This window comes from Balaenoptera physalus (genome assembly GCF_965194825.1).
Source record: "Balaenoptera physalus genome assembly, chromosome: 16".
In the NCBI taxonomy this organism is placed as follows: Eukaryota; Metazoa; Chordata; class Mammalia; order Artiodactyla; family Balaenopteridae; genus Balaenoptera; species Balaenoptera physalus.
The window spans coordinates 43,242,505-43,264,543 of NC_138898.1; the positions used below are offsets into that span (position 1 = coordinate 43,242,505).

Sequence of the window (22,039 nt, forward strand, 5' to 3'; positions counted from 1 at the left end):
CATTTTTGGGGGGGGGGAGGGATGAATTATTCATACAGTTTTCTTGCTTTAAATCAGAACAATGATACATCATTGTTTAAATGTCTGTCAGACAAGCTTTCGGTTTTAACCCTTTTAGTTCCTGGTTCTGTACTACACAAGATCAAGTTATTGGGTTTGCATCAGAGTCAAAATGCTCAAAGTACTTCTGAGTTCTGTTTGACTTCTCACCATTTTGGAACAGTCTAACCCCGACACCTGGTTTGAGGTCACTTTCTTGATGCTTATAGAGACCATTAGGAGCACCAAAGAAACAGAACACAGAACAGCATTTTTGGAGTGTAGCTGTGCCATATGTCAAAAGCCTAAAAATCTTTCATTTCTAGCAATTAATCTCAAGCATAAGCAAAACTATTAGCTCCAAGAAACAATCAGCACTGTTTATACAAGCATACCTTGGAGATACTGTGGTTTCTGTTCCAGACCACAGCAATGAATTGAATATCGCAATAAAGCGAGTCATACATGCTTTTTGGTTCCCCTGTGCATATAAAAGTTATGTTTACACTATACTGCAGTCTACTAAGTGTGCAATAGCATTATGTCTAAAAAAATGTATATACATTAATTAAAAATACTTTATTGCTAAAAAACACTAACCATCATCTGAGCCTTCATCGAGTTGTAATCTTTCTTACTGGTGAAGGGTTTGAAATATTGGGAGAATTACCAAAATGTGACACAGAAAGATGAAGTCAGCAAATGCCGTTGGAAAAATGGTGCCGATAGACTTGCTTGATGCAGGGTTGCGACAAACCTTCAATTTGTAAAAAACAGTGTCTGTGAAGCACAATGAAGCCAAACATAAAATGAGGTGTGCCTGTAACAGAGAAAACCCAGAAACTAATTAAATATCCAACATAAAGTATAAGGAATTTTGAAAAATTTATAAAATTTATATAGCCATTGAAAATTAGGCTGTAAAAGTTATGTTTATTAGCATGAAAATCATCTCATATAATTCTAAATAAAAGAATCAGATTATAAACATGATGAATAGTATGATGCGATGGTATAAAATATACATTATTTATTTAGATTGTTAAATAAACATAGAAAATGGTCTGAAAGAACACACACCAAATTGATAGCGTTTATCTCTGATAGTGGAAATGTAGGCAGTTATTTTTTCTTTCTGTCTTTTCACTGCTATTTTGTATTTTGGATTAGTCGATAGCAAACATGTTTTATTTGTATTATAAAAAGTGACAAAAAATATTTAAAATCATAGACACATCTTCAAATAAGGGGCTGAAGGAGAGGGAGGTGGTGGAAATTGACTGTGGTTGGTTTATCCTCATTTTAGGATTTCTCGTTTCAGCTTTGTCAAAAAAAAAGCTTAAGCCTTAAAATATGTCTAAAAACCGTGGTTGTTCTGCATGTATTTATCCTGAGGTTCAGATATCTCTTGTAGATTCACACTTTTTGACTAATTCCTACATTTCAACTCTAATTTTTCCATGTACTTGTCAAACAATTATAGGTGATGTTCACTTCTAGACATTTCATTAAGTCTTTATTCCCAAAATAATTGTTAAATACAGTGGTTGCTGACCGTGTTCTAGGCCTAGTCTAAATACTTCACATGGATTTATTTACCTAATTTTCACAATGCCCTGTAAGGTAGGTAGGTATTTTCATCTCCCCCATTTTACAAGGGCAGAAACTGAAGCCCAGGGAGGGTAAGTCTCTGTTGGAAGTGATGTAACCTTGTCATGGATCTGGAATTAAAGGCAAACATGTTGACTCCAGAGTCATGCAGATATTTGTGAAATATGCTACACTATAATTTAATATTTACTAAAGATGGGATTAATAAAAACACTCATTTAAAATGAAATGAAACATCAGATACCATATCAATCTCTTATACCTGGAAGTATAAAGTAGGTAATATTTTTTAATAGAAGAATAAAAAAAATTCCAGAAAGATTTTATTTTCACAAATGACTTATAAAGAGCTTTAGAAATTTGATCTGTAATTTCTTCTCTTTTTGATAATACGTGTGTGACACATTTTGTGTGAATGTAAAAAACAAAACTTTTTTGTGCCACCAATTAATTCAATATTTGTTTACTTTGGACTGTTTATCCCATCTCTCTTTTATCTGTGTAGAGTAAGTAATTGCTTTTTTCCCCCTTTGGTTTGTAACCCATAAAATAACCAGAACCTGCAAACTCACTCTGTGTTTTCAAAGGTTCAATTCATTACCACCTCACATCTTGTTTTTAGGAAAGACGGTTATCAAAAGCTTCTCAAGTTTAGCATTCCATTGCTTAATGCCAAAGTTTAAATACTAGGAAAAGAAATTGAATGATTACAAAAATCTTATTATACATGATATTTACAAACTACTTGACATCCTAGAAGGAGTCAACAAATGGTTTTACACTTTAATGTTTAAATTCTTTTAATGATCTTCACACCAATTTCTTTCCAGAGGCTTAAAAATGTATTTTTTCCCTTTATCATTTTCTCTTTTCCACTTCTATACATTTTTTATCTTGGCCACTTTCCTTTCCCCTTTCTTTCTCTTCTTTCTTTTCCTTTTATTTTATACATTTTACTTATTTTCCTTCCATTTTCTCCTTCTAATAGTTCCTTTTTATTCATACTGGTAACATGGATGGAGATAATAAGTGCAAAATATCTGGTTCTAAAAGTTTTTAAAAACAAATTAATAAGACTTTTCATGGCAGTTAATGGATTATATTTTCTAAGAATAAAAACAGAGAAGCTATGCCAGAACTCCCAAAATGACATAAAATAGAGAAGAAGCTTTTATCAGGAAAGATTATGTTCCAGTTACTGGTAACAGAAAAACTGACTAAAATTACTTAAATAAAATTTTTTTTCCTTCATATAACAAGTTTAAAGGCAGGCAATTTTTGGTGTTACTTCAGCAACTCAGTGATGTCAGGGCCAAAGTCAATAGGATTCCCTTGACCTTTCCCTCCTAGTGGTAAGGTGGTTGTTGCAGCTCCAACCGTCACACCAACATTCAAGTAGGATGAAATAAACCATATTTATCAGGACAGCAAAACATTCTTAGACCTCCTCTGTAAATGTCTGTTTACAGTTCATTGCCACCGTTGTGCTTAGAGGGACAATTCTGTTCACACAGAGCTGGCAAGTATGTTTTAACCACTGAAGTTTGATGTATTAGTTATATATTTCTGTGCAATAAATTATTCCAAACCCTAGTGGTTTGAAGTAGCAAACATCTACTCTTTCACAGTTTCTGTGGATCAGGAATTCAGGAGTGACTTAGCTGGGTGGCTCTGGTCCAGGGTCTCGCCTGTGTTGCAGTGAAGATGTCAGCAGGAGCTGCACGTTCTGAAGCCTGGGCTGTGGGGCTGGGGAATCTCTTCCACGACGGCTCACTCACTCACTGTTACCAGGAGACTCCAGGTTCTTACCACATGGACCTCCCCATCAGCTGCAGAGACGGTTAGTAGACAATAAACTGTCCCACAGGAAAGTTTCGATTCAAGCAGAAATAAATCTTTTGTTACGATGTGCCTCAAGGGAATGTGGTTTTGTAGAGCAACTCACCAAAGTGTTAGGCTCAAGTTGTAACACCTCTAATAGTTGAATTCATGTGCAGAAAGTCTGAAATTAAGTTTGGTACTTGTCTTAATTTGCTAGGGTCACCATAATAAAATACCACGAAGTAGGTGGCTTAAACAACATTTATTGTCTCACCCGTATGATTGTGTACGCTGATTAAAGGGTGCTTATGTGATGTAGCTACACTTGTTTCTGTGCCAAACATCCTAGGGTCTTTTCTTAATGGGCATCAGTGACAAATCAAAGAAACACTAGCTGATGAAGGAGAATATTTAGTTTCTTTTCCAAATGAATCTCATTGGGTGTCATAAACAACATTTTTATAGACTGTATGTGTTATCTTCACAACATAAAGTTACTTGATTGCTGGTGTTCTTAACCTGAAGTTATAGTTTTGTTTGTTATAATTAGCATTATCATGGAAGAATAACCTTTACAGAGCACGGAAATACAGTATTAGTGCACGACTTAAAGGATATCTGGCAGCATTAAAAAGCGTCAGCTCTGATATGTGTATGCTTTTAGGATCCTGAACTTAGAACATCTAAACTCTTACGTCATACTTGCTAAAGAATGATTTTTTTTTTTCTCAGCGGTGCTCTATAACCTTTTAGAAAATCGCCACTAGGGTGACATTAAGTATCTCCTTAACAGTCTGCTGGTCTGCTGTCAGTGTTGGAGCTCAGGATATCTGCTTTTTAATTGCCACATTCAAGGTCTAATTATTTTCTCTGTACTGGGGCAAGAGAACTGTAATGAGGAAGTACAATCATTAAACACCAGTGAGTAAGGGAACAGAGTCTTCTTGAATTATGCTCTGAATAAGCTTCCGAAGCATCGCTGTGGCTGTGGCTAATTTCTGTTTGAACATTTCCCTCTTGGTTTTTTGAGAGGTCATATAAAACATAAAGGAAGATGGCAGAACTCTTGTAGTCTTTAAAGAGAAGGGAAGACAATGGAGTAAAAGACCATTATTACATGTAGACTTACAGACTGTTAACAGTTAAGCGTTTATTAGCCTCAAAGTATCAAAGTGTTCTAGAAATGACTAACGTAGCATGCAAGTCAGGCTACACATATGGCCAAGTTGCCATTTGAGCAAGTGGTTCAGGAATACATAGTGTTGAACAGATTTCACACTTCTGAAATCCTCAGAATTTAGACACTCAGATTTCTTTAAAACCTGTTTTGCTGGTTTACATGTTGTTTATTATGCTACTGGTCACGGTTATATCTTTTTCTGTAATTCTCAGCTATTTTAGAGAAGTACCACATGACCAAACTCTCTCAAGAAGCAGGGTTTGCTGTTGTCTGTTAGAAGACTACGACTCCCAAGTCTGATTCTGTGAGTGTGTGCATGTACGCGCGTGGGTATATAATCCATGATGTCACTCTGCGACACACTAAATAAATTCTGTGTGTGTTTACCACTTATGAAAAAGTATAACATGTGGCAGAGATTGAACTAAGTACTTTCACACATTATTTTATTTATCTTTATAGTAATTCCCTGGTGAAGGTATTTTCCTCATTTATTAGATAAAGAAACTGGGACTTAGTAGCTTAGCTGGGATTTGAGCAGAGGTCTATCTGTAAAGACCATTAATGCAAGCACAAAGTGACCATATTCTTACCCTTCACTACAAAAAATCTCCACCAATTTGCTCATGTTGAGTACAAATAATTTGATATGGGTTCATAAGGAAAAAAAAAAAAAAACTGCACTTCTCTGGGAATTCAGAAAACATCTACCCTCATATCAACCTTTGAAAATTCTAAATGCAAGCAGGCGATTGGGTAACTTCTGTGATCACATTGATAATTGCAGTGGGCACACTGTAGTCACAGAGAGTCCCTGGAATCCAGTGAGGCTGGCAGCCTTCCTGTGGGGCTCCGTGGAACTGAACCACATGTGTGGGAGAGGAGAGCTGGATACGGCCACGGCTGCTCCACTGTCAGCATTTCCCAGACTGACAAAGAACACAGGCTGAACGAACGTGAACCCGTAGAGGAAAACATGAATGCCAGAGGAACAAGCTGCTGTCATCTCACACAGCAATGGGGGAGGGAATTTCCTGGAGCCAAAGAGTGGGGTCAAGTAAGCCCATAGTCCAGACTCAAGGGGCTCATGGTCACCAGTGTAAGTGATCATCCACATCTTAGGTCTTCTAACAGTTTGAGGTGAGTAGTTTAACATGTTTGAGGTTCAGTTTCGACACCTGCAAAATGGAAATCATAGTATTTTCTCATGGGGTTGTTGGTGAGGATGAATGTGATCATATTTATGAAAGGAGCTTCAGTGCAGTGCCTGGCCCATAACAGAGATAATAGTAGTAGCAGTAGTGGTAGTAGTAGTAGTAATGCCCTTTGCAGCCATATTTGACAGGGTTATTGGCCCAGTGGTCCTCAAACATACGTGTCTGATTTGTCACTGGAGTCTGCCTTAGTCAGTTTGGGCTGTTATAACAAAAATACCATAGACTGGGTGGCTTTGAAACTACAGAAACTTATTTTTCGCAGTTAACAAGGCAGATAAGTCCAGGATCAAGGTGCTGACAAAGTTGGTGCCTGGCAAGGGCCTGCTTCCTGGATCATGGACAGCCATTTTCTCGCTGTGTCCTCATATGGTGGGAGGGGCAAGGGAGCTCTCTGGGGTCTCTTTAGTAAGGCCACTAATCTCACTTATGAGGGTTCTACCCTCATGACCTCATCACCTTCCAAAGACCCCATCTTCAAATATCAGAACATTGGGGATTAGGTTTCAACATATGAATCCTGTAGGGGAAACAAACATTCAGTCTGTAGTAGAATTTCTGCTTGAACTAGTGATCATGCTGCCATGATGGACCATTAGATCCCTTCCTACCATTTGGACATTTTTTCCTTGCCTTTTCCAAGATTGTTTTAGAGATGAGCATGCATTTTTATAGTCATTTCCAATTTTAAGAAAAACTTTTTATTCAGTATAATACATCTATGAGAAGGTGTACATATCAGGCACAGAGCTTGATGATTTACCAACTGAATGCTAGTTTTGTAACCAGCACCCAATTGAGAAACAGAACATTTCTTCCAGTCACTAAACACGCGCGCACACACACACACACACACACACACACACACACACACACACGCACGCCAAGGGAGTGTATCCTGAGCTCTAATCGATTAGTTCTGCATGTTTTTGCAATGTATAAAAATAGAGCCATATAGTTCGTATACACTTATGTCCCATTTCCTTCAGCCAACCTTAAGTTCATGAGTTGCGTCCATATTTTGCATGTATCAATATTCATTCGCACCAGCAGCGAACTGGGTTTTTTGAATGACTTTTGCTTAATAAGAATTATTCTCCCTGCCTTGTGATTAATTTTAAAACATCCAGCTAAGCTGAAAGCAGCTATACTAAAGGCTGGTCCTTGTGGGCACTAGATTCCATTAAATAGCTGAGAGAAGGCCATACCCTATGATATGTGTCAGAGGCTGGAGAGCTAGCAGAACGGTGCATTTCTGCTTCTGCTTTACGGCTTGATATATTTGATGGCAGTCCTTAACAGCTGTGGATTTCTTTCTCTAATGTTTTCTTGGAAACTGAAACGAGTTTGAAAGCAGCCTGATTCATATAGACCACACAAGTAAGAAGAGGCATATTAGATAACACAAATATGGGCTAGAGTGGCGCCAGGGAACAGAAAAGAAAAAAACTTACTTATTCGGTAACTAGTAGATCCAGGCATGAAATTTAGTAATATGCTGTTTAAACATAAAAGGTTAAGAAGAAAAACTTGTTTGAAATTGTAGAAGCGTCTGACAGCTCACGTAAGGAATGTGTGAGTTTTCATGCTGATATCCTCCCGTACCAAGAGCAGTTTGGACTTATCAGGTGCCTTCCAATTTTACCAATGAGGAGAAAAATGGGTTATAAATATGATATCTTGTGTTAATTAAAACCATTCACAAGCTTCTGTATTTTGGGAAAAGTCATGCTAAAACCTGAAGGCAGCAGGAACAAGTAAAATTTCATTCATGGATTGAGCATCTACTGAGCTTGCGGTCGTTACACACTGCTTTCCATTTTAATCCTCCAACCCAGCCGATTTTGTATTTTTCACCATCCTTTTTCCCACAGATCAGTCCCAGAAATGCTAAGTAACTTGTCCAAATTCCCAAAGTTTGCCAATGACAGAGCCATTTTCCAGTCCAGGTTTATCTGACTCTTTACTGCCTCATGTTGCCAAAGAGACATAAAAAGGGAAATAGTCGTACATTTTGGCAGTAAATAGCAGGCAAACTGCAAAAAAAAAAAAAATTCTCTGATAGACTTTACAAATGCTCTTGAAATCTCTGTCATTGCATTCTCTCTGGTGGGAGGAACTGGACACCAGTTGGCTCTTTGACCTTCCGCTGTCTTAGAAAGGCCAGCCAAGCCTAGACAGCTGTCCTTGTTGTCCTCCTACCTTTCTGTCCGTATCTATCTCTGTGGCCTGATGTTTTAAATTCTAACTCTTTCCTTTCCATCTAGTGGCCTTATCTATAAAATGGGTCATTAAGCTGTCCATAGCTCTTCACTAAGACAACCTATGCAGCCCGGATTCAGCATGAATTCAGAAGGCATTCAGACAGGGTGGCCAAGTGTGGAATTCATGGTCATTTGCGGGAGTGATACTAATGCTGACAGGTCTTACTAAGCCTTGTTGGAATCACATCAGAGCCATCAAACTATGTTGCTTCTCATGATACAGCTAAATTGACCTGGGGGGCGGCGGGTATTCTCTTGGCTGTCTCACTTAGAGAGCTTTATTATGTTTTAAGATAGATATGAATGGATAGACCAGGTGAGGCAAGTGTTTCAATCCCTTGCAATATCTAGAATCGGTGCTTGAGGGACAGCGTTGTTGTATGATAGAAAGTGCCTTCATGATTATGCAATCCAAGCACCTTATTTGATGATTGGAGCTCAAAAAGGTCAAATTCAAGAAGGCCAAGCAATGGAGGAGTTAGGGCTGGAATGAAAATCTCCTGATTCACAGTATAGTTCTTTTTTCGCTACCTCATGTAATTTTTTCAGGTTTGTTATTGTAATCTTGCAGATGAGTGAAATTAAGCAAAATGAAGCTAGCTGATTAAATCACTCAGGACCGGCTTCATTTCTAGCATCGACTAGCAATGCATAAGAGTCAACTTTGGACTGGACAAGATTATGGGTGGGGGAAAAAATTGTCAGACTTGTTCTACCAAAAGTCATCATCGGATGTCTTTGTTCCAAGCTGAGTGTACAAAACCATCTGCCGCTCACAGCATGTCCATGAAGTTCATTTATCTTGCTAACTTAGGATTCTGATCATCCGGTTTCCCATTCTCAAAACCAGCTCCTGCTTTCCCTGTGTGTGAAAATTCTGATATATTTTTTTCCCTTTATAGACACACTTCACCTTTTATCTTCCAAAGGTAATTTTAGTGATTGTGTTGGCCTTCATGTGATTACACACTCATGTGACAAGATCACATTTGCATTTTTCTGATTTCTACTGAGAACCTGTGAAAGAGTCTTTAGATTTTTGTCATGATCTCTGTGTCCTCCTCTAGCCCCTAATTCACAGCAATCTGACAGCATAAGGCATTTAGTCAGCAGATCACAATGGCCTTATAGCTCTCTGTTATTCAAAATAGAATTTAATTTGGAACTTTACATTGTATCATATTCCATAACCTAGTGTTCTCATGTATTATAGGTTTATACTGGTAAACAATATGGTAAAAATAAAATTCTATTCACCAAATTCTCCTTAACAGATAGAATGTTTAATAGGTTGACAAATATTAGGTTTTTAAATATAACTTCTATTCTTTATATTCTCTGTATTCTTCATATGCTGTATATTTTTATCTACTCTAAACCTTTTATTTTAAAACTTTATTATATCTTAAATAATTACCAGTCAATATTTATCTGATCATTATGTCCTGCATTTAGGTTCATTTCTCATATTTTAACAAACACAATAAATGTAATAGCATATGTATTTTGATTGTTTGCTGTGAGCCAGGTCCTGTGTTGAGCAGTTAGATTATCTTATTTAGTCCTGACCGTAATCCTGTGAGATAACTATCATTGTCCACTTTACAGATGCAGAAGCTGAGGCTCACAGGGAATGAGTCATCGTCACACATAGGAAGGTTGCTAAATTAGGATACACGATCAGGACCTCCTGACATCGAGGTGCTTTAAGAGTGAGAGCACGTTATCCTGCCTTTGAAGTGGGTGACCTTTCCTTTTTGTGACATATTAAATGACATGGACCATTTTATCTACAAGGGAAAAAAAAAGAGGAAATTTTAAAAACCCTGATTCATAATGTAATTGCCAGTGAATTGATAGCGTTCTATTTGTTTTCAGTTCTCCTCTCTCTAGATGTTATTTTTCTTGTGTTTGAATCCACTCTGTTCTTCCCTCGGTTCCCTTTCCTCCTACTAGTCTGCTGTGAACTGCAAAACCACATAGCCCAGCACTGCACAAAATCTGCGTACAGAGCGATTGGTATTCTTAGGGGAAGCCTTAGAGAGCAAATGGAACTTCAGCTTTGGCTTTTTTGGGCAGCAGAGAAGTTTTACAATTTTGAAATGCTGATCTATTTATTTACACACTACTTTGTTCAACACATATAAATGTACATGCAATAAAATAATGGTAAATATACATCATGATAAAAAAAATGTCAGGACTGGAAATGTATAAGAACTAATATGAAGGAGCTTTTTGGCAGCCAAACCAAAAAGGCAGACTTAGTTAAAACTTTCGTTATCATAGATACATTATATATCATAATGTATAACGGTGTGTTTCCTTATCTTGAATCCTAAAAGAATGTCTCATAGGAATGTTATATATCTTTACAAGTAAATTCTGATGTTTAGTACTGTGATATGGTGAACTTAATTCTTAATATTGCTTCCAGTAAAATCATAATCATCATCAGTAACTGATACAGCAATTGGGCAATTATTATGTTAAAAATGCTATGAATCAACGAGTGAAATAAAGAGGTTTGCTACCTAGAGCCTTAACCATTTTGCTAGAAAATGAAGACAAAACTCATATAGCTAGTGTATGCTGTCATTACTGAATTCGTGTTCATCACAGTACATTCTCAACACAGTTCTTCAATTTCAAAACTAAAATATATTATTGAGGTTTCCCCAGGTGCTTACGAGTACACTGACGTCACTCATATCAGCCAAAAGATATCATCTACCTTCTTAGTGGATGCCCACATCCAATGCAAAGGTATAAAAGGCCAGCTCCTTCGCCCCAATTTGTGACAACTCTAAAGGGTATCCCAGTTTCAGAGTTTCCCATGGAACCGGCTGAGGCATTTGGTGACAGCAGCACAGCCCAACTTTTCTCCCTGCCCAGCCCTGCTTCCTTTGCTTCTACCATAGTTGCTAATTTCAAGAACACTCCGTAATAAATTTCCCGTACTCCAGGCTCCATCCCAAAGTCTGCTCTCCCGGAAGACAACATGCCAGAGTAAGGGTCACTTTGTGCAAGCCACAAAGACTTGTGATCAAGGAGGACTACAGTCTAGTTTAAAGGACAGGACACAGCAGTACATACTAGGCTGAGGAACAAATGAACCATTGAGATTCTGAATGCTTTCGCATCTCAGAAGCAAGGAGGTTGCTGAGCACCAAGTTAGCCAAGGAAGGCTTCTCAGAGGAAACTTCTCCTAAATGTTTCCTTCTTGCACCCAAAGCACCCGTCTCAGAATGTGAACAATTCCACACTACTGCTTTTCCATGCAGGTTTGTTCATAACAGTGCATAACAATTTGAGGGATAATATTCTTACGCTGTTGTCTTTCTGAAGTCTATTTCTAAATCTTAATGACCTGTATGGATACCATATAAGTAGCAATAAGGCAAGCAGAAGGCAGTGTGTTTATTGCAGGAAAACCCTGTTCAGTTGCTGCCTTTTTCTCAGGATCATCATGGAGCTTTTCACGTTCAAGAGACTGCTGTGCAGCCACGTGACTAAATGATACTTTCGGCCTAAATACAGGTTGTAAACATCTCGTTCTATTGTGTCTCATATTTTGCCATCTCTACTCAGCAGAACTTATTCTCCTCACAGTTCTGCTTTTTTCTCTCCTTACACGGATACGCAGTTTTAAAAGAAAGCCTTGGAGATTCCTGATAATAGTGCTTCAATGAGGTTCAACAGCAAATTATCATCACCCATACTGTTGTCTTCAAGTTGGTTTTCCCCAGAAGCAGACAGTGAGATTTTAAGGACTTGAGGGTAGGTAGTATATTAGCAAGGTGGCTCAAGGTAGGGGAGTAGGAGAGTGAGATCGGGAAGAGAGACTCTGGTAGCCCACCCTTACCCACCCAAGGGCAAAAGAGCTTGGCTGTTAACATACCAACTCCCATCGGTTATCTCTTAGAAACAGCTCGCCTTGGATGTGAATTCCCCAGCACTTCCCATCTCCCATGTGCTGGAGCAAAGCAGGCTCTGGAAGCCAAAGAAAGCCCTTTGGGAAAATAGATACGTAAAATACAGGTGCTGGCAGTCAGGGTAAGGGGATGTGAGTGGGGCCCTGTGACATCAGCAACACAGACTAATGCAGAGCAATCAGGGAGACTGCAATCACATCATGCAGGCTGGCTGTTTCTTCCTCACCCCTACCTCTAAACGCTCACTATGTTTCTATCGACTTGCCTTCCTGCTAGCTCCAAACCCTCTCCTTTTTTTGTGTGTGTTTTTTCCTATTTTTACTGTCTTCTGGCCACATATTCCCGATATCCTGTCCCTTAACAAACCCCAGGAGTTCTCATCTCTGAGCCTTTATTTAGGTTGGCTTTCTTTGCTGCAGTGTATATATTATATTCCTATTGAAGTCCTTCTCCAAAGCCCCCTTCTGCCAGATGCTTCACACATGCCTATGCTGTAGTCCGTGACAGTTCATTTTAGCACTTCGTACCATCTGCCTTGTATTAAAGTTATGTTAATAGGCACCTCTCTTTCCCACTAGATTGCAAACTCCTGAAGGGCAGGTGTTGCTGTTTGGTTACTGCAGCACCCACTGCAGTGCTTCGCATGTAATGGGTATTTGATAAATGCTTGTTGAATTAAATTGCATAATCCAGAGTCAGTTGGAAAAGGATGCTGTTTTGAGGGGACCACCTGATTCGGTTACCTGGATAGGGAAAACACGCACTTGATTTTTCTAACAGCTTGCACTCAAGCTGTCATTAAAATTAAAGTCTTTTATTATACGCTTTCATTGTTGCCGAAATAATACTCTGCCATGCCTTGGAGCAGTGAAGGTAACAGCCTCTCTTAGTTATAATTTTGTGACATTAGGCATCAAGCAGTTGGGAAATTGCAAGTACTAGTAATATAACCTTACATATAGTATATCATTACAAATGAGAAAACAGGGCCTGGAGGCAGGGATGCTCTGTAAACGTACTTTTCTGAAAAGAAAGAAAACTCAATAGAATGACAGTAAATTTCTGTAAAAAGCATTTTCTCCTGATAAAAAGAAAAGATAGTGCCCATTTAGTTACCCTTTAATAATTTCAGTTAACTTCTGTGTGGCAACACGCTAAATGAAACAGATTGTTTTTCTCCCCCGAATACTCACACAGGGCTGTGTGTATGCTCATGATTCTGAGCGAGATCATTTTAGGAGTCTGGGCTGACCTTGGCCGCTGGTCCAGGACTGAAGGACCTGGACTGGGAAAATCACTTAGCTTTATTTGAAACATACACCATCTCCATTCCGTGCCCCCTCACCACACACACACACACACACACACACACACACACACACACACACACACACACACAGACATTTAAGCCTTTTGCATACTTCTGTAAGCTAAATCTAATTTAAATGAGCAGAGAAAAGAGCCTTTAATGAGATATGAACAAGAGGAAATGGCCCACTGTGTTTAAGTGAATTCAAATGAAGTCATAGTTTGAGGGAAGGGGAGAGGAACAGTGCCCTCCAGGGACTTGGAGTCAAGGCGGAAGACTGTGGGTGAGCTCTACTGACCGTCCTCTTTCAGCCAGTCTCATCTCACGTGTCCCCCGACGCCTACCCCAAACAATGATACTCAGGGACATGCCGTATCAGTGGTCTGTAACAGGGAGTCCGAATTACTGTGACTCAAACTAAATGTAGAGTTATTTGGGGGTTTTGTTGTATTTCTTAATTTATTTTTTTATTTGAAAAAAAAAAAAAATCTCAGGCAAAAGAAGCTGAGAAGGAGGCAGGCCAAGGGTGATATGGGAGCTCTACCATCATTAGGAACTTTGCCTCCTTTTATCACCTTTCTCTGTTAATGTCTGTTTTCCATCTTAAGTCTTACCTCGTGGTCCTAGATAACTTGCTGGAGTTCTATTAGTCACCTCCGGGTTCCAGGCAGGAAGAAGGAGGGGAAAGGGAAGGAGAGTGAAGATCAGAAATGATGTTCCCTCAGTTGATCGCATCCTTTGAAGAGCCGTCCTGGAAACCGCACCAGACTACTTTCGCTTACATGTCAATGGCCACCTTTGTCTGAAAGGGAGAGTAGGAAATGCACTTTAGTGTCTGTGCTCCTTGTTTGGGTTTCCTTTCTTAAGAAACAGAATTCCTTCCCTTAGATGTTTAAGTAGATGAGATGGCAGAAAGGTAGTGATAAGCATGCTTTAAGTGCATGAAAAGTCTCTGAGTTTCCCGTTCTCTTGTTGATACTGTTTGGCTCACTCAGAGTCAGAGAGAGAGAGACAGAGAAAGAGACAGAGAGAAAGCTAAGGAAGAGGCTTGAAATTTTCCGAAGTACTGAAATCTTTTTTTGAGATAGCTTGCATTTTCAGCATCTGAAATGCTGAGCACTGGATTCTTTTGCCAGACTCTGAGGCATTGACAGCTCCAATTCTTTATTAGCGTGATTTAAATCCTCACCTTTTAATAGTCTTGACTATTTCTTCCCTTGGGGAGAGGTTGGCCTGGAAGGAAATAACTATCCCTATTCTCTTTTTACTGGCCAAATTTGTGTCTTTGTTCATTCTCAGCTTTCAGAGGAGGTTGAGTTGAATTTATTTTTAAATTCTTAGGGATTCATTATTAGAAGAAGAAAAAAGAGACTTGAGTGGACTTTCTTGGGAATGGAGAAGAGGAGGCTAAGGGTTGAACTCTGTGCTTTTAAAGGCAAAAACTAGAGTGCATCCTGGGATGCAGTAGGCTCGGGCCACCAGAATCCAGAGCATCTGTTAGAGAAGAATGCGCATAGCTTTTTGTTGAAATGATCACCTCCCTCTTTAGAATTTCAAATCTGGAATTTCCCATTGCCACTTTTCAGTAAGAACAGAGAGTTGGGTACGATGCTCTCAGGTTTCTCATTCTGCACTTTGTCCTCTCAACTCCCCAAATATGCCTTAAAAAAGAGGCAATGGGGGCAATGTTACAACTGAAATATGGGAAAAGTAATGCACCTGTAGGACCCTCAGTATGGCCACCACTGGGAAGTTCAGTTGATTGCAGGCAATTTCTAAGGAGGTAGAGGTTGCAAGTTTAAGTCATACGTGGATCATCTCTCTCTGATACCTTCCTTAGCCATAAGCTACACACATGATGGTAATCATAACTACCAGATACTTATTGATCTTCATAGTTGATCTACCATATCTAATATGATCTAAATGGGATAGACCATTTGATTCCGTATTAAATGTCTGTTAAAGAGCTGGCCAGTCCTTAAATTTTAATAATTAATTTGAAGCATTATCAATCTTCTCTCATTACCTTTTACATTTTAAATGATCATTTTTGAAAGCCTTTCAAAAATGAGATCTTTCAATATATTTTAAAGAGTGAAGAAATAAAAGTAAATGTTTGTACTAAATTCTGACTTATCCTCAGAGGTCATAAAAAAGTACACCTGTCATTGTTAAGGAGCATGTAGCCTTTTTTCCCTGCCTGGGGAAAGTTCAAAGTTGACGGTGAGTTCAATTGAAGAGATGTGATACGAAGTCAAAGCAAAAGTGGGTTGATAGGACAAGCAGGATAAGGTTTACCAAGGAGACTTGGCCCCTATCATCTGTTGCATGATCTCACCTGAAACAAAACCCTTGTTCTTCTTATCTTCCTAAGCATCCAAGAGATTTAAGTAGTAACTGATGCTGTTTGTAGAATGTGCCCTGTAGACATAATACCACACCCCATTTTCCCTTTCATGTTGGGGAGGCCACACTCCCCTGTTCAGACAACCTTGCAGGGACTTCCTATTCTTTTCTAGAACATGGTTTATGGGAGAGCAAAAGTATTACTCTACTGTGCTTTGGGAGCATTTAGGATTTAGGGGCTGCTCTTTTTCAGAGAATATGTGTCCTAAATAATATTCCCTGAAGAAATACTGCAGAGTCTATTCTGTGGCATTCGTGGACCACATGAATGCAGGCACTTGACAGGGAGCAATAGAGCAAGTTTACAAGATCTCGTTACTAAATCTTGGCTTTTCCACTCTATAAAATATTTACCTAGAACATTTCATTTAATTTAGTCTACACCATTCTCTGATAGTCAAGTCTAAGAATCAAAAAGCATGTGTCTTCTATGTATTGAAATACTATGCAACCTATAAAAAAGGCAAATTTGTACTGATGTGGAAAATATTCCAGGATTTATTAAGCACTAAGGAATGGATTAGGTTGCATAGCATTTATAGTGTTATCCCTCTTTTTAAAGGACAGGTAGGCACATAAACAAATAGATGACACATTTGGGTGAATTGCTGTAACACTGGAGGATAAATAGTGTTTGAAATAATTTTTAATAGTGGTTTTCTTTATAAAGAAGGACTGTTGGGGAAGAGAAGATTCTGATTATCTACTTTTAAGCACTGTTTGATTAAAAACAAAAAAAAACTAGTTTATCTGAATGGTAAAATATTAGGTCATTTTCATTTTCTTCTTTATACTTTTCTGTATTTAAAAAATACTCAAATCAATATTATTTTTTAAAGGTATTCCTGATACATTTTATTCTTTTTATTAAGGATGCTGTTTTAAAATTTATATAAACTGTTTCAATTCATCCATTAAAAATTGAGGTTTGCATCAAAAGCTATATGGCGTGAAGTTCTCATATAATTAATCACAAAGAAAGAAAAAGAAAAAAATTAAATGCAATTAAACTTTGCCATCTTTATATGATGTGCCTAAACTAAACTGTGATAAAACATCCCTAATTTTCATTAATTAAATATAGGTGTTCTGAGGGTTGGACGAGAAAGAAGTCATGTAATTTTGCAGCGTCTCCTTGAAACCAGAGCAGCTCCCCAAAAAGACCAAAGATAAGACCTTGAAAGAAATTTGTCTTTACCTTGCAGATTACTCAGGTGCTGCAAACACTAATGCAAGCTTATGAACCATCCATCCTCATTTCCATTAGGAATATAACTGTGTTTGCTTTCCTGACATTGCCTAAATATGATGATGAGAAATAAAAATTAAAGTGCTCAAAATTGAAAGAGAGAAAATAAATGGATATTTAAAAGTGAAATTTAGATTTTATTTTTTATTAGAAGAAAATGAAATATTCAAATGATCACTAAAGATGCTAAATGTGTTTTTATCCATTTCTACGTATATTTAAACAAACCTAAACATGTCAAATATGTAAATTTAAAAAAAACAGCATTTCAACCTTTATTTCAATAGACAACTTTTTTTCTCTTTAAGTGGGTATTTTACATATACGCTTGTTATTTGTTTACACATAAAAACTGCATGTAAAATTGTTTTACTGGTCTTCTAGACTGTGAATATGCCATAGCTGTAAGTGTACTTAATAAATATCAAGTTGATAATTTGGGTCAGAAAAAAGTAAACATTTCTCAATAAAATAAAGATTTTATTGCTTTGGGCCAAAGGCCATTCCAAGGCCCAGGGCAGAGTACAGGTAGTGTGTTTTCTGAGTAGATGTAGGTTGGAAAGAGTTGTTGAGAAGGATCATATATAATGTTTCAGAAGTACTCCCATAAAAGGGATTATAACCAAGCTGGCTTTATGAACCACAACTGAAGTTGTTTTGTTTTAAAAAGGAACACAGTTCACGCAGTAGGAATCGTCAAATGACCTTCACCATGGCTGAGACACATTGCATTGTAGCACTTAGGGGATTAGTTAAATTTCTGTGAGTAGCCAGAAATTTAGGTCTAGAAGGCCAGACCTAATTGAAATGGTCAGTGTTGTATGTGTTTATATATTTGCCAGTATGCATCACTTTACCTTGCTCACATAGCTAAAAGGAGACCCTGAAGACCGAAATTTAAAGCAGCCACTATTAAATAATTGCTCCTTAGAGTTTTGCAGAGATCCTTCAGTTTTCAGAATGAATTTGCAAGTGGAATTTCTATCACAGACGCTCAAAGTAATGCTTCACCTCCCAACATACACACACTGGTTGAGTTGCCCCAGGTGTTAAGTCTCCGCCATGCATTTCCTCACTGGATTTCCAGGTTGCACCTCTGTGCAAACCCTAGGGCTGACAGAAAAGGGCAGAGAAGAGAGTCCTGCGTGAGGTGGGAAATTGCCAGCCACCAGGAAGTGTTCTCAGCCGCAGGTTTACTCAGCTGACCCAGAGGGCTATGAAGCAAGGCATCAACAGTGTCTGCTGCAGACAGAGTTTTCCCTTTTAGAAAAAGCGCTGTAAACTTCGATATGGCTTATATGCAATTTTTTTTTTTTTTGGCCCAGAGTATGATAAAAACTAATTAGTCCTACATTGTACAAATAAGTCAATTTAATAAATGAGAGAAGCCATTTCTGTTTAAATACAGTACGTTGAATTCTGCATGCAGATATTTGCGCTTACATTTTCAGCCTGTATGTGAACAGACTAAAGACATGTGCCACATCTGTGCTCTAACAATCCATGTGTTAATAGAGCACTTCGTGGTTTGGGAGGTGCTTCCAGGAGCATGTCATCTTTGGATCCTTACAAAAGATGTAAGGTTTACAGAGGAGTTATTATTCCAGTTTTCCAGTTGAGAAAACTAAGACCCAGAATTGAATAGGGGGATACAAACACAGAGACTGATATCAGGAGACCTGGTCGCCGCCCCTAGTTTTGCATCGGTCTTGTCTGGATGTGTAATTGCTCTCTGTGCCTCAGTTTCCTCACGTGGAACACAAAGGAATTGACCAAACGACTGTAAATTTTTGAACATTTTCAACTGATGAGCTGGGACATGAATCAAAGACTTGTGAATCTTGTCACTATTTCCATCATCCTTTCAGATTCCAACAAACCCTCTTTAGCATCCATAAATTCAGTATATAATATATATGACTATAGACTAAAATTGGTATATTATAATAATCAGAACCCTTCAAAAAGCGTATAAATAATGTATAAATATGAATTCGTTTATATTTTGTTTAAATACATGCATTTATATTTATATTATATAGTTATATTTTTTTACTTGGTGAATATTTCAAATTAGAATATTCTCTAATTTTGAAATCTTAATGGCAATCCATTTATAGTAGTCTGTTGATATCATTAAAATTTTTGCAAAATCTTAATATTCTTAAGAAAAACCCAACATTAAGCATATTTCTTTATCCTACAATTAAAAAATATTTAGAATTGATATTTCTATCTTATAACATTTATGGGTATTTTTTGTTGTTGTTAGAAATGCATTATAAAGCTTGTATCATATCAAGTACTGTGGGATTTAATTTAGGGAATGTTTTATTATGGAATGACAGTCACTGCTTCTCTCTGCATACAATCCATGAGAATATTAGATTAGCACTGACTTGTTCTGTATTAATTATGGATATAAGACTATTGGATTAGCTCTGAATTGTTCTGTATTAATTGTGGATACACCCACGTATTTTAATACAGAACATATTATTTTCTCCCTACATACACTTCTTTCTCCTATTCAGTCATAATCAGTGTACTTCTACAGTTCAGTGCCAGCTTATTTTTGTTCTTTAAGATTTGAATTGCATTCATTATTTGGAGCTGAGTACTGGTTAGGAATAGCCTTCAAAGATTAAAGCTGTAATGATCATTTGGTGATCTGCCAAAACGTTCTCATTCACAAGCGCAACTTTTCTGTCAAAAGAAAGAATCCGACACATAAAGCAGATTTTCTGAACTAATATCACAGCTCTGTGGAGTCATTAGGGCAAAGCATCGGCACCTTGAAACACTTCTATGAGAATCTGGGCTGTCACTTTGAACACTCATATTCCCATCCTTCGAGTTAGATTAACAGCCTAGATTTATCACCATATTGGAAATTCCATTAACCAAGTTGATTCAGTTTCTTTTCCCTCCTCATCATTGTTCTAGTCAGCACATGGGTCCCTTATTTATTAGAATGGTGTGATCACTGAATTGTAGCCACAAAGCTGTGTTACCTTTGGAACAGAAATGCTATCAGGTTTATTTACCCATGCCAACAAATCAAAGTTATTTTAGTTTTTTTTTTAAGTGTTTGTTTGCTCTGTCATCTACACCACAAACATTTAATGAGCACCTATTTTGTACAGGGTTCTACCTTGTTTGTGGCAAGGAATATAACAGTAAATAAGTAAGAGCAGCCTGGTCTAATGGAGAATGAGAGCACTGGAGTCCTAAAGAAATGAGTTGAAATTTTCACTTAATCATTTATTAGCTGTATGACCTTTGGTTTTACCTTTCCTATCTTCTCTTTACATGGGTTTGTGTGTGTGTGTGTGCGTGCATGTAAAATAGAAAAAATACCTATTACATTAGGTCATAGTGTGTATTGAAAATTAAACATTTTATGCACCTCATATAGTACTCAACAAAAGCGTATTGACAGAATAAGTAATGGTTCCCAGCATCATGGTAGTATCAATAAGACCCAGTCTTTGTCCTCAAAGGAGTTTACATTTTGTTGATATAATTTATGAAATGCCTAATATTAAAAAAAAAAAAACCTCCAACTTAATTATAAAATACACTGATACTCCATTTTATCCTCTATGATGAGTGAAAAAGGAAGGAGCTGGTCTTTTCTTTTTCTCCTCTTCTGCTTGCCAGTTTCCTTCTACTGACCCTGTTGGTGGAACCTAACAGGAAGCCAGCTGCTGAAGAAGATACGTACCTTTAACAGTGCCAGCTCCAGCATCACAAAGCAAAGGATTAGAAGGATGGGTTCGGGGCTGACAGACAAGAAGCTACTGCCAGGCACAGGTCTGTATTAACAGAGTGACGTCATACCTTGATTTGTAGGAAAGAGCTTGGTGTTTTCAAAGTACAGCCATAGAAGCCACTGTAGGTAGTGCACAGCGAGAAGAGACTAGAGTTGAGTTTGGAGCAGTAGGAGAGGTCAGACCAGGAAGGACTTAGTAGGGCACAGTTTGGATTTTATTCCTACAAAAATGGGAAGCTATAGAATGTTTCAAACGTGGGAGTCATGCAAGCCAATTTATAGTTTCAAAGGTCACTCTGGTGACTGTGGAGAATGGATTCTAGAGGTGTGAGTATTAATAGAGAAGAAAGCCGGAATCTAGACAAGAGGTGATGATGATGACGATGATTTGAGATATGCTTTGGAGATGGACCCTGAAGGACTAGCTGATAAATTGGATATGAGGGGTGATGGGGGGAGGCAAATGGGGAGAGGGATCAAGAACACTTCCTATGAATTGGATTAAACAACTGAGTGGATATTGATGTCATGGATCTGGTGGAAACACAGAGGGGGATGAATACTTGTAAGAGTAGAACAAAAGTGGATCCCATTTTAGACCCATAGGATGTTTGAGACACCTACAAGATATTCAAATATAGATATCAAACAGGCAGTTGAATATTCAATTTTGGAAATTACAGCAGAAATCAAGGCCAGTGAGAGAAATTAGTAGCTTATGTGTTTTTGTTTATGTTTCTGAAATCATTATGTGGAATGTACAGCCATGTGTCTGGATGTGGTCATGTAGGGAGATATTGTGCATAGTAAAGAGAACATCTAGCATTTCAAAGACTGGGATAGAACGAGGAACAAATGAAGACAGCCTGGAAGGTAGTAAGAAAAGGAGGAGTTGAGCCTTATGAAATCCAAGAGAGAACAGTGTTGCCTGAATCAAGGAGCCAAGTGTATCTTGCGGAAGCCAGGAGCAGAGAAGTCCAAGTAGATGGAGAGAGAGAGGGTCCATTGTATTTGGCCACAGGGAGGTATACATTGACCTTGACATGAACAGTTTCATATTATATGAAGTTTTATGAGCCTATATATATTCAGGTTTTTAAGAGCCTCAGGTGGTTGATAGGAAGGAATAATAATCATCATGATTTTTGTCAAGTCTGAGGAAGAATTGTCTGCTGACTTACCACATTTTCAGTTAGGGGATAATATTTGATATAAGTGGTTCTGAAAGGTTTT

The 22,039-nt window shown here is 37.9% G+C and overlaps 1 protein-coding gene across 7 annotated transcripts in view; it reads left to right on the forward strand.

Moving 5' to 3' along the window:
* The window catches only part of MACROD2 (mono-ADP ribosylhydrolase 2), a 1,951,733-nt gene that overhangs the window by 729,121 nt on the left and 1,200,573 nt on the right, over nucleotides 1–22,039 (forward strand). The gene's annotated exons all lie outside the window — the stretch shown is intronic.